The following is a 14,667-nucleotide window of genomic DNA, read 5'->3' on the forward strand; positions in this document are numbered from 1 at the left end:
TATATATATATATATATATATATATATGTATATATGTATAGCAGATGTATATGGTGGTTGTTAATTCGCTATTAACTATAACCACCTTTTGTGCTTCCTTTGAAAATGTAGTGCCTCCCTTGTAATGATGAAGATAACTATCAGTGCAACAAGAGCAAGACTCTGCCTCCGCAACACCAATGGCACTCCAACAGAAGATGTAGCCCTGCTGATAGCTAAAGAATGGTGATTGCTGTCACCTACACTACACATTTCATATACTCTCACAAATGTCAGAAGAACAGAAGTAGAAGTATTTTTATTGTCATAGACATGCATGATACCTCATGTGGTCCCAAGAAGTTCAAAGCAACTTGTGTTGTTGTTGTCAGTAGTGGTAGGGGAATGTTTGCACAACAAAAATGCCAATCTCCAAACCAGCAACAATAACAATGAATGAACAAATAAAAAAAAAAAAGGCTAGATGCTACAAACACTAGATTTTCAGTAAGAATATCTTTCTCCTGTGTGCATTTATGTATTCATGCATGTGTGTATATACATGTGTGTGTGTATATACATGTGTGTGTGTGACACCTGACAAGTAGTACACTGAGCACCTGTTCAGGCTACATCAATTTGATGGAGAGAGTGAGATAATGTATGGCACGAACGTTTGATAAACAAATCATTTGTGCAGGTTATTTGGCAAAAGCTGAATGATCATGTGTTGTCTTTGACGGGAGAGTCCATCTTATATATATTATAGATGCAAGTATGGCAGAGTAGTTAAAATGTTTGCTTCCCAACTATATGGTTTCAGGTTCAGTTCCACTGCTTGGCACCTTGAGCAAGTGTCTTCTGCATTAGCCCTGTCTCAACCAAAGACTTGTGAATTAATTTGGAAGTAGAAACAGGAAGAAACCTGCCATATGTAATATATACAGGGTGCATAATGTATTTGAGGACATACCTTTCTTGGGTCATTGCTGCATTTTTTGCTAACTTTGTATAATCTTTGTTTCAGAAAATAATAATAGCAGACCCTCAGCTTACTCAAGAAATGAAGAGGCATACTGTTATTGTGGTTATAAAGGCTGAGTATAGCGATTCAGAAATATCTCAATTTTTAAAAGTTGCCAAATCTTTCATCTACAAAGTTTGTAAGGCACTAGAGACTGAAGATGGAAACGTATCACCAGTATCAAAGTATAAAAAGCATTCTAGATGCTCAAAAATCATCAGCGCATCTGAATTTATCCAGCAAATTCAACAGATCATTGATTACAATCCCAGAAAGTCCATGACGTCAATTGCAAAAGATCTACATGTGTCAGAAATGTTGTCCACAAAGACATCAAGGTCAATTTGTCAGAAAAAGCAAAAGAAAATCACTGCATCAGATCTAAAAGGCTCTTAAACAAACTGACAAATCCAGCAGATCTGATTTGGTTTTTCTCAAACGAGAAAAGCTTCGACCAAGATCAAAAAGTTAACAGAAGAAATGACAAATGATTATGTGCAGACCCTTCTGAAGTTCCAAGTGTTATGCATACAAAATTTCCTGCAACTGTCATGGTTTTAGGGGTTGTCAGCAATGAAGGACATGTGATGCCTCCTTCTTTCCACAAGGCCTTAGAGGTAAGTCTGCCACCTACATTGAGGTTCTGGAAATAATAGTTAAGCCCTGGATAGATAATGTATGCAATGGAAGGCAATATGTGTTTCAGTAAGACTCTGCACTATCACACATGGCTCTAGTAACACAGGAATGGATAACTGAAAATTTTCATGATCACATAACATCTAACATTTGGCCTCCTAATTCCCCAGATCTCAATCCATTGGACTATTACATGTGGAGCATTGTTGAGAGAGTTAATGAACATGTCCATAATACCAAAAGCTGCCATAGTCAGAGTAATGTCCAAAATGAACCAGGATCACTTGATTTGAGCATGTAGATGATTTAGATCTCATACAGAAGCAGTTGTTGAAGCTGAAGGTGGCTTTATTGAATAACATAGAAAAGGTTTATTTTTATCCCCATAGCATTTTTTTGATAAATAAAGTTATTATCTGTTATTATCTATGTTTTTTTATAAACATAAATCTGTCCTCAAATATCTTGTGCATCCTGTATATATATACATACATATATAAATTTAAAGAAAACAGAAAATGGAGAAATACTAATGAACAACAATTCACTTACACCAATTATTATTTATTAATTCAATACAAATAGACTGTATCCCATCTAACAGCTGTTTCTGTTTCCAATGTTGTATGGAATTGCCATTGATATACTAAAAATATTTATCATATCTGGTAATAAAACCAATCTGAAACATGGAGCTTCATCAGAGTGAAGAATAAATAAAAACAGGAGCCTAGAGAAGAAACAGGAAAAGTTGAATATGGTTATAATCATACCATTTCACTTGTGTATCTCTTAACATCCCAAAGAGACACACAAGCAAAATAGTATAATTATAACCAAATTCAACTTTTCCTTTTTCTTCTCTAGGCTCCTCTTCAGTCAGCAAAAGCTGACTGCTCATACATTATTTTGGATAGGCTAAAAATATTTATCATATTCGGTAATGAAACCAATCTGAAACATGGAGCTCCATCACTCTGATGAAGCTCCATGTTTCAGATTGGTTTTATTACCAAATATGATATTTTTAGCATAACAATGGCAATACCATACAACATTGGAAGCAGAAACAGCTGTTAGATGGGATGCAGTCTATTTGTATTGAATTAATAAATAATAACCGATGTAAGTCTCAATTGCTGTTCAGCAATATTTCTCCATTTTCTGTTTTCTTTAAATTTTGATTCTTGATAAATTCATGTTTATCCTTGTCTTTACCTACAATTTATGAGCATAATATGCTTGCATATGTATGCCCATGGTTAAACATAAGTAAATATACCAGTAGTATAATAGATACTTTTATCTCTTAGACGGTTATTTTAACCTCTAACTCAGCTAACCTTATATATATATATACACACATATATATATTATATATATACACATACACACATATGTATACATGTATGTGTGTGTTTGAGTCCCTTTGTCTTGACGTTCCACAGTAGTTGTAAATGGGTGTCACCATCATACAAACGGTGCACTTTGTTTCCAATTTTCTATGAAGACATATCAGCAATGGGGAAATATTATCTTGCTTGGAGATATGTGAGAGTTGGTGACAGAAAGGGCAACTGGCTGTAGAAAATTTGCCTTAACAAATTCCATCTGACCTATGCAAGTGTTGATGTTAAAACAATGATGATGATGATGATGATATATACAGGTTTGGTGGAACAAACATAAAAAATATAACTCAAAAAGTGAGTAATAAACAATTCTTTAACTGGCAGAAAAGTTACAGAAGTGCCTCAATGATTGAAATAGAGTTTCATGCATGAAACTTATTAAGTGTTGTGCATGAAATTCTCAGTTCTTGAGTCATTCTCTGTCTGTCTAAATATATTCGAAGATACAAAGACCAACTCAAAAAACAACACTGAAAGCCACTGGAATTGAGCCTAAATTGTTTGAAACACAAGCCTGAGTTTGTATCAAGTGGCAGTGCTCCATCACCATTGGAACCAAAAACTTCAAAGCCTCCAAAAGAGAAAAGGAAGAAATCAAATGATAAAAGAGAAAGGCTTGACAAAATCATCTTCACCTTCTACCAACATTACTATGCAGTCAAAGCCATCGACTCTTATATGTAAGAACTAGTCTACAGAGTCATCAACATCATCATCATAAAGCATTCAGCAAAGAAGAAAATAAATATCATCATCATTATCAATATCTATTGTCCATACTGGCATGGGTTGGACAGTATGACTGGGCTGATGTGCTGGAAGGCTGCACCAGACACCAGTCTGATTTGACATGGTTTTCTACAGCTGGATGCCCTTCCTAACACCAATTATTCAAAGAGTATAATGGATGCTTTTACATGCCACTGGCATGGGTTCCAATTTGCATGACACTGGTATCTGCTACCACTGCAATTTTGCTCAGTTTGATAGATCTTCTTCTCAAGCATGACATAATGTCAAAGGTCTTGGTCAATGCCTCCGTGAGGCCCAACACTCGAAAGGAACTCTGCCACTTTGCCTCTGTGAGGTTTAAAGCTTGAAAGGAACTCACCCATCTTGCCTCCGTGAGGCCCAACACTTGAGAGGAACTCAGCCACTTTGCCTCCGTGTGGCCCAATGTTCAAAAGATGTTCTTTACATGCCACTAGCACGGGTGCGCTTGGCTTGATGGGTCCTCTCAAGCACAGCACATTGCCAAAGGTCTCAGTCACAAGTCATTGCCACTGTGAGGCTCAAAGTTCAAAGATATATATACATATATACTTCTATATATTTCAATCTAAAGGCTGTGGCCATTTCTGTGTAGTTGGTGTTGGCTTTTGGTGGATGAGGGAGTTTGATATAACTGCCATGATGATAGTTCTGTCTGGGATCTTAAACAGCAGAAGGTCAAGCTGCTTCTTGAAAACATCTACCCCAACATCATGTAGATTTCTCAGAGTTATTTTTGGTATGATATTAAATAGCTGAGAGCTTTTGAATGCTTAGCAATTGCAGTACCTGGTCCTCATTCTCGATGGGACGGGTGGATCTTTGGAACAGTGCAGTGACGTCCTGTTCAAGGGTTGGTATAACACCCATTGCCAATGTTTGGTGCCAATATTTTGTACCAACCCTTCTAGGATCTTCCCTATGTATATCACTGCATACCTCACTCACCTTCACTCCAGGGAGTAGAGTTGCAATTTTTCAGTCTCTCCCAGCATCTATACTAACAATTAATGTGATCTTCTTGGTTTAGAACCACTGAACTGCTTTGAGTTCTGCTATTAAATTGACACTGTGGGGTAACCTTAGTTGAGGTCAGTAGTCCAGATGAACTGCTGACAAATGTCTCCCATAAGACCATCATAGTTTCCTGGCCCTATGTTCTTAAAGTTATCAGAATCCACCTGATTATTCACCCACACATTACCACCACTTTGGTATTATGCATATGAAATGATGTATCATTGCTCATATCAATCGCCAATTCATGCACTACATTTGACTCCAGGATTGCCACTGCTTTTGTTCCAAAGTATTTTTGTTGTGGCATGTTAGCACAAGCTGGCTGATTGCAGAGAGCCTGGAATTTTCCTGCATTAATTTGCATGTTGTTTTCTTCAGCTCATTTGTATGTGGCATCTAGATCTTTCTGTAGAAGAATAGCATCAAGAGGATTTTTTTGACTTCTTGTGCTACTTTTGTACCACTGGCATAGCTAGTAAGAGTAGCTGCCCATATAACTGACAGCATATCTGAGAGGGCCACCATAAACAGCAGCAGCCCCAAGACAGTTTCCTTAGGCAATCCATTCATTGTTAATGTCTCATTGGAGAGGGCCCCATTGGCTGCTACAGCCTGGTTTCTGACTTTTAAGAAGTCATGTAACCACTCTCCCAGTTTTCCAACTATGCCAAGTCTTTGCAGCTTGTGACATATCATCCTATGATCAATCTTTGATAAGGCTGATTATAGGATATATACATACATTATCCTACAATGCATTTGCTGTACCAGTGCTGATTTAAACATTTGGGATACTTGACTGGTCTGAAGAAGAAATTCACTCCATAAATGTTAAAAACGCACAAAATACTGACATCAACTGAAAATCTACACAGAAATAGTGATATCGTCAGGCTCTGTCTAAGAAGAGATGAAGGAGGTAGAGCTTAAGAGCAGTGCAGATAGCCTTTGAATGTCATATAGTCTCTCTCTCATACAACACTTGCTAAACAGCTGCAGAAAAAATAAACACTGAAAAGTAAAGAGAACAAGACTCTATGTGCCGGCAGCAAGTTCCTCAGGAAGCACTCTCTTCCTGATAACCTCCCATACAGCACTCTCTTCCTGATAACCTCAAAACAGCTGGACTAACATACCTTAAAGACCTGGATGTGAAATGCTCAGCATGGCAAAAAGACTTGAAGAAGAAATTAATACTGGCATAAAACACAGCCTCTCTTGGAATCACGACCACTACATCAAATCACATTCCGAAGGCTATGAATTTGCAATACAAGAACAGGAAATTGCCACAAAATCCCTAATGAACAAAAGAGAAAGTGAAGCCTTTGGAGCCCCAAAATGCAAGTGAAAATGTAGATTATGTCATATTTCTTATTTCTTTATTGCTCACAAGGGGTGAAACATAGAGGGGACAAACAAGGACAGACAAAGGGATTAAGTTGATTACATCGACCCCAGTTCGTAACTGGTACTTATTTAATCGACCCCGAAAGGATGAAAGGCAAAGTTGACCTCGGCAGAATTTGAACTCAGAACGTAGCGGCAGATGAAATACCGCTAAGCATTTCGCCTGGCATGCTAATGTTTCTGCTAGCTCACTGCCTTATGCCATATTTCTGTGGAAGACGTCACACGTGATTAGCAGCTGTCCAAAAATGTCATCAAGGCACTACCTCCCTATGCAATGTGGCATTGTTGCAAAAACAATATACAATGCCATTCGAAAAAAGGGCTATCCTGGAATAAATATAGAGAATCCCCCTGTTATTGAATACAAACACAAATATCAACACAAAGAACACTGGTGGAACATTCTCATCAAAACAGCTGTCAAGTGTAAACATAAGAGGCTGGATATTGTTGTTTGGGGCAGACAAGACAAAGTAGGTACTGTCATAGAGGTTAGCTGTTCTGCTGACATGAATATTTCTTTGAAAATCAAAGAGAAAGAGGACAATTGCTTTGAAACCTCTAGCTTCTATGTCCAGATTATAAATCCACATTTAAACCAATTATAATTGGCACACTTGGTTTTGAGAATAAACTCCTAAGTGACAATCCGGATAAGCTAGGGTTTACAGGACAAGAAATCAGCTAACGTGTACATTATGAATACAATCTGTAAGTGGAACAGTAAAAATATGCAAGACTTTTCTCAAATTTAAAATGTAACGTTTTTGTTATCTACATTCTAATAATGGAGCTTTGTATCTGTATTAAAAACCAGCTCCTTCTTCAAGGGAAGAATCTAAATAATTAAAAACAGAAGAGAACATAAATACATACACACACACACGTGGATAGCTCAATTAACTGGCTTCTTTTCTAAAACATTGCTGATTCATCAGCTACTGTCAGTTAAGAAGCACGTTTCTTAGTCTGTAAACATTCTTCGGATCTTGTTCAAAACGGGGGCACCAGTATTTTCTTAACGAAACACTTTGAAACTTGGGACACTGGTAGAATGTGTCATATAAAACATCTTTTTCTCTTAGTCTTCTTAACAAAAAAAACCTACATCGCAAGTTATTTCATGTTAAAGTTGTCGTATTTCTGTAATTTCAACCAATGACTGATGTCCATTCAGTCGGATATTAAGTGCTGACTATGTAAACAAACGATGGCTGAAGCATATTGGCAGTAGAGTTAGGGCTAGGGTTGGGCAGTAGCTAATAAACCTTTCATACAGTTCAGGCAGATGTTAACGAAATAAACACACGTGAAAGAAAATGAAAAAAGCAAATGTTGTACACATACAGTTCAGGCAGATGTTAGCGAAATTATAAATGGAGATTAAATACACTTTACACCGCTTAAACTTCCAAAGGAGCAAGTGTAAACAGCTGAATACTTGTCAGTGATTGGTTGAAATTATCGAAATAAGACAATTTTTTACATGAAATAAATTCGAATATAAAAATTTTTTTCTGTTCTATAACACAAAATAGATAAGTATACGAAGTTTGAAAGTCTTTTGGTACCCAAAACACTACATAAAACATTAATGAAAACTGGTGCTCCCGTTTTGAACAAGATCCCATAGAAGCTATGCATGCCACTGAGACCAGCACCAATTTGAAACTTAATCACTTCTTTCTTTGCATTACTCCAACTTCATCACAAGGAGTGCTATTACAGTGTTTCTGAATTTAGCTGATCACTTACTGATCAACCAGGAAAATGAGCAGATAGTTGGTAATGAATATTAAGTCATCTCCTAGAGAAGAATGTATCAACCAGGAAAGACGCGTGATTAGTAACTTCAGAATAAGGGTTTGATGGAGCCAGAGAGAATTTAGAGAAAAGGGTACATGGAAATAGAAAGTACTATCAATCAGCTGTAGGTTCAGAAAAGTACTAGTTGATGCATATGACAAGAGAGAGGAGATAGAAAATTACAACACAGAGGACAGCTTAGAGTTTTTGTGGGACAATCTAACAAGGACAACAAAATAATTTGTGGCAGATGCAAGATCTCAACCAAAATGAGGGCAACATTGTTGAGAAATAGTTCTGTAGATAGACCTATAAAGGCTATGAGATAGGCTTGGAAAGGAATGAAGGCAGCAAAGAGGAATGTGAAGTAGCAAGAAGAGAAGTTAGACCTCTTGTATATTTAGTAAGAGTAGAGAGACAGTAAAATGTTTACTTAATGTTCTAAGATGTGAAGATCAGAGGTGTGAGATATTCCTGATTGCAAGGCAGTGTCATCGTCGTCATCATTGTCATCATCATCATCGTTCAACACCTGCTCTCCATGCTAGCATGGGTTGGATGGTTCAACATGGAGCTGCCCAGACTCCACTTGTCTGTTGTAGCATGGTTTCTACAGCTGGATGCCCTTCCTAACGTCAACCACTTAGCAGAGAATGCTGGATGTTTTTTATATGCCACAGGCACAAGTACGTTAACACAGCACTGGCACAGGTGTGTTAATGCAGCAGCAGCACAGGTGCTTTTTAAGTGGCACCGGCACTCGAAAGGACAAGCCCATATGTGTGGAAGACAGCGATTTTCCTTAGATGACATGTCTTATCAAGTACAGCAAATTGCCACATATGTATAAGAAAAAATTCAAACTGTGTCTGGGAGACATGCATACAGATTGGTAAAAACACACTTGCTCTTCCTGATCTTGAAAAGAGGCATGAGGGTGTTATTACAAGAGGTTGATAAATGGGAATGGATGGGAGAAAGAGAGGGATTTCTAGCATAAGCCCAAAAGAGACCAGCCATTCTTGGAGACAACACTACGCTAGATAAAGCAATTAAGGATATGAAGGCAGGGAAAGTCCCTATGTCATCAAAAATTACCAGTGAGTAGCCTAAAACGTCTGGTAGAATAGAATATAGTCAAGTCACCCGCATAGTTAATAAGGTAGCAAGGGAAGATGTTATACCCAATGACAGGCGTATAGCATCACCATCATCATCAACTTTTACAAGGGAAAAGGAGATATATTGGAGAAAAGAAACTAAAGGTATCAAACTGTTTCACTAGGTTATGCAAGTTATGGAAAGAATTATAGCTCAATTGAAGAGAAAGAGAATTAACCGAGATGTGATGCAGATTGGTTTTGTACCAGGAAATACTACCGAAATAAAGATGAAGTACTTAGACAAGCATAGACCCCTATAACAAGAGTTTTAGTTGGACAAATCCACCTCCAGTACTTATTTTATAAAGACTGGTACTTGTTCTAGGAGTCTCTTTTGCCGAACAGCTAAATTACAGGGATGTAAATAAACCAACACACGTTGCCAAGCAGCAGGAGAATAGACACAAACACACACATATATATATATACACATAATACATATGACAGATTTTTTCAGTTTCCGTTTACCAAATCCACTCAGAAGGCTAAGCTGAAGGCACTTGCTTAAGATTTATAACATACATAAACTGTCTATCCTGGTTTTTAGAATAGGTACATAGCATCCCTTCCATGTCTTAAGAGCTGACTAAAATCGTTGGTGACAGGAAGGATATCTAATTGTAAAAGAGTGTCTGAAAAAACTCGTCTAATGCATGTCAGTATGGAAAAGTTAACGTCAATGACATCGGTTATATACACATAGACATATACTTTAATAAAAAAAAACATACATACGCACACAAATAAATATATAATGAATTTAATCTTAGCCTTTCAGTAAAATCTGAAGTCTTTTTGATCAATGAGAGATGTAACCACAATATACATTAAATTAGCAATAAAAGGGGTTATGACAAATCACTAGAAACTTCATTTGATTTTATTTACATTTCCTTTCCAGAAGTATAATCTGCGATCCCTTCAGATTAGGTTATTTTACGCTTTGCAATTCCTTGCAATCAATATACGAACTCACTGCACTGACTCCCCCATAAAATGAACACGGCAATTTTAATTTGATTTAAACATGTCAACAAAGATAATCATTTTAAGCTCCATTTCTTCATTACTTTTCGTTCGAAATTCTTCGATGTCCGCTATTTAAACACTTTTCTTTCATCTAGGAAGAAAGAATGAAGGAGGGGTTCGGAATGTCAAGCTCGTATACTTATAGGTCATTAATATGTCCTGCATTTAAATATATTTATTACAGATACGTTAATATATTCAAGACGGGATATATTAAGATCTCTTCAAAATTTACCCAAGTGTTTCGTTATCCAAATCGAAAATAATGGGAGAAAATTTGGCTCTATCGCAGAATATCCGAGCAAAATGAGTTCACGAAAAGTGCATTCAAGAAAGTATTATAAATATTCATTCAGTTTCTATAATAAAATTAATATAACAAAAACTATTAGTATTGTAAACTTTCACACAATGTTTTTAATACAGATGATGGCTAGGTTCCTAAACGTAAGCAGATAAACTTGTTTGCATGTTGAATATTGTCATCCTTAAAAATAAAAGCAGTCGCATTTTAAATTTTGGCGGATCTTAAGATACGTCACATAGAAAGTACTTCCTTTAAGTTAGATTTACGTTGTTTATTGCTTTTTAGATAAACGTAATCGTTGTAATTTCTCTTTTTAAACCAGGCCTTCGAATTTCAAGTAGATTATGATAATTATCAATCACGATAATGTCACTGGATTTTGTATCGGATCGTAATGTCAATACCAGAACCGTGTAGTGCGTATGTAGTGAGCTGATGGTAATGAACTGGCATTTTACAATGCAGCTGATGTTGTTATGGATACTTTGAAACACTACTATTGATCTGTGAAGGATTTGGAGGATTCAGTTGTGTCAGTGCTTATACATTTGTTACATCATAGTAGGAAGGAAGGATAGTTCGGAACGACAGAGCTCGTATGGTGTTTAAATATCAACTTAACGCCACTGCAGAAGATTTATGAGATATTGCATTAAGGAAGTTAGTTCGCATCGGCGAAAGCGATGAAATGTTGTTGGATGAGTCGTTCACGTTGAAACAAATTTATTAAATAATGAAAGTATTATGTCCCTTTATTCATTTACTTGTGTTTTTGTTAATTTTAAAATTATTAGAAAAAGAATGTTCACTTTCTGTTTGTACATTCTTAGCCCGTCCCAATTTTATTGAAAATAGTCCTTCTGAATTTCTTACAATTTGCCTAAGAACGATTACAAATATTAAGCGAAATAGAATTTCAATTTTTCAGAAAGCAAAATCGTTCATTATTAATGTTTTCATACTTTCGCTCGGCTTCTCTCGGAAAATGTTTAATTTAGCTCCATTAGAACACGATTTTGGAATTCTTTCCATCTAGTCGGGATATTTAAGATCTGCGAACATTAAGGGAGAAATCGAACTTTGAAATATCGAAGCAATCAAGAGAAACAATTATATATTCGTTCCAGTACAAGGAAAACCCCAAATAGAATGTACTGTGAAACAATTAACGGTGACATACGAGATAAATAATCTACAAGTCAATATTTACGTTATTTCCACACACATAAAATACTAATTAAACATTACTTCTAAATATTATATGGATGACTATTACATGTAGGAACATGTCCAGATACACTGTCGTTTCATAAGCTACGTTTAAACACTCCTTACATATTTTTTCGCACAAAACATGAATGAATGCGGAAGATTTATGAAACGCTTATTTTGGCGGCTTTTAAAAAAAGCCAACCATGTCAATTGTCAAAGTCACATTTTTACCAAACTAACACAATGAAAAAGTCGATTCATTTACTATCAGATCGCTTATGTTCAGTACGAGAGATCAGTTAATATTGTTACAACTCACCTCAATAAATATTTTAGGCCTAAATATTTATTAGAGCAATTTTTGTAAACACTTGTCCGTCTCTACCGCCATAGAGATCACGTGGTTAACGGTGTAATATGAAAGAAGTCTTCTATAAATAAAATGCACCTGGAATTTTAAATGCCATAAGGGGGATAAATGCCTTTAATGTCCGCAGCATTTCCGGTTTAGTTGCCCAAATAAGAAAGTTAAAAATATTAAACTCCAGACATATTCAGAATATGTATAAATTTCTTTCTCTTTGGGGGCAAAAACAAACAGACAATATGAAATTATGTCTTTAGGTCCTAACTAAATCCCCAAGGTACAACATTTTCAAATGACCTTGAACGAATTGCAGGCAAGGTGTTCAATGTGTGCATACTGATTTTCACTTTAGGACAGATCTTACTAAACAACATTCAGCATCCTGATAATTCATAGCTTTGAAAGTGCCCCCCCCCCCATCATCGCTGCCTGACTTTTCAGGAGAATGTCCTACTGGTCCAAGTTTTTCCACTCAACCATCTGGAATTGGAGCATAAAACAAGCACTCAGGAGTATAATGAGGGCTGTTTGACCCACCCAGAAGTATCAAGAAAAAATAAATTTCTTTCCTTCTGTCATTTTTTTATTTGCTGCAGTCATTGGATAACAGCCATGATGGTGCATTGCCATGAATGATTTAGTTGAACAAATCAACCTGGTACTTCTTTTTTTTTTCATGTTTTGTACTTATTCAATCAGTCTCTTATGCTGCATCTCTAAGTTACATGGATGTAAACAAACCAAGGTTGTGTGTGTGTGGGGGGGGGGGTTAAAAAACAACATACATACACACACAGCAGGCTTCCATACAGTTTCCATCTGCTAAATTTACTCACAGGGCATTGATTAACCTGGGGCTATAGTAGGAGACACTTGCCCTAGGTTCCACACAATTGAACTGAACCAAAACCCAACAGTTGCAAAGTGAGCTTTGTAACTGTACAGCCATGCCCACATATCTGTAATATTATAGATTTTCCTTGTTCATACTTCATTTTAAAATCTATGCCAGCTTATCATAATCATTTTCTGCCCTTACCATATATATATAGAACAAATTCCATCAGTTTGTTTATATTTTGGAATGCGTTCACTGAGGAAGGTCTACGTAAAGCATGTATTTCCTATTATATATTGCACTATGATCTGAAACATGCATATTAAGTGCTTTCTGAATATTATTCTTTGGTGTGGCATCATTATTATAACTTCATCATCATCACCTTGTTGAGCTTAATGCAGTGATGAAAATTCCCATCCATTGGGTTCCCAGTGTGTGGATAGGGGAATGGTCTATAGTTATAAAGGTTAACTGCATATACACAACAAGCAATCCCAGGCAAAATCACATGTTGCCATTTGGCAAGGCATAGCACCTGTTAGCCATCCTGCCAGGGTCATAGTGAAATCTTGAAGCCCTGAAAAGAGTAGAAATGCTACTATCACTGGAAAGAAGGATGGTATTAAAGAATGAAGTGCAAAGCATAAGAAATTCTTTGTCTTTAGATTTCTTCCCACTTTGCAGAAGAAATTATACTTTCATGAATCTTAGCCTGGGAAACCCTTCAGTTTGACTGATTCTGCAATTGCTTATAGGACCTGCAACCATAGGCAAGAAATTAGCAATTGAAAGACATTATCTCTCTCTCCCTCTCTCTCTCTTTCACACACACACACACACACATTCTCTCTCTCTCGCCTGCTCTCTCTCTCTCTCTCTCACACACACACACACATGCACATATTTACTTGCTGGGTCTGGAGGGAGGAGTAGTGCCCATGGTCCCCACACTCTCTCCTAGATCAGTGAGATTTATGCCATTAATGTTCCTCTTAAACTTTTATCAGTTAACATCTGTGGAAGATACATAAGCAAGGAAGAAAAGGGTAAAGATAAAGCAAGGAGAGACAGAGGTAAAGATTAGTTCAGAACCTGGAGTGAGTGGGTTGTTCATTAGTGAAATAATATTCCATTAAACTCCTTTGATCTACAGGTTCTAGAACCAACATTGACACAAAATATAAAAAAAAGAGGTATCTTTGATAAATGTTTATAGGTGAAGGAGGTAAGAAGCTTATTTCTGAACCACATGGTTCCAGGTTCAGTCTCACTACATGACCCCTTCAGCAACAGACTTTTACTACAGCCCAAGTCAACAAAAGCTTTATGAGTGGATTTGAGAGACAGAAATTGAAAGAAGCCCATGTATGTATATATATATATATATATAATACAGAATGGGACAAGAACGCAAAACATCCAGACAGTTAGGTGATACAAGAAAGGGACAAAACATCCAGATAGACGATACAAAGAAAACATGGACAGGTCATTCAGAGTTTTCTTTCTTCAGTCGAGATCCAGATTATCCTTGCAATTTCGGCTGGTTATTCTCGATATTGCTCCAATCTGGCCAGCCCCAAGGAAAAACTAAGCTAAGAGCATTAGATTCCTTGGAAGAATGTATACAAAAACGAGGATGGAAAAAAACCAACAATGTTACACAAATACAGTAAGAATAATA

At 36.6% G+C, this 14,667-nt stretch overlaps 1 protein-coding gene across 1 annotated transcript in view; it reads right to left on the reverse strand.

The window, feature by feature from the left end:
* Positions 1–12,196, reverse strand: part of LOC106873121 (structural maintenance of chromosomes protein 6) — a 147,570-nt gene extending 135,374 nt beyond the window's left edge. Inside the window, exon 1 of the mRNA XM_014920348.2 lies at positions 12,095–12,196. The gene's annotated coding sequence lies outside the window, so the exon portion shown is untranslated. The remainder of the gene's footprint in view (positions 1–12,094) is intronic.
* Between the last annotated feature and the right edge of the window lie 2,471 nt (positions 12,197–14,667).

The sequence above is a fragment of the Octopus bimaculoides genome, chromosome 9 (assembly GCF_001194135.2).
Source record: "Octopus bimaculoides isolate UCB-OBI-ISO-001 chromosome 9, ASM119413v2, whole genome shotgun sequence".
NCBI classification, from domain to species: domain Eukaryota; kingdom Metazoa; phylum Mollusca; class Cephalopoda; order Octopoda; family Octopodidae; genus Octopus; species Octopus bimaculoides.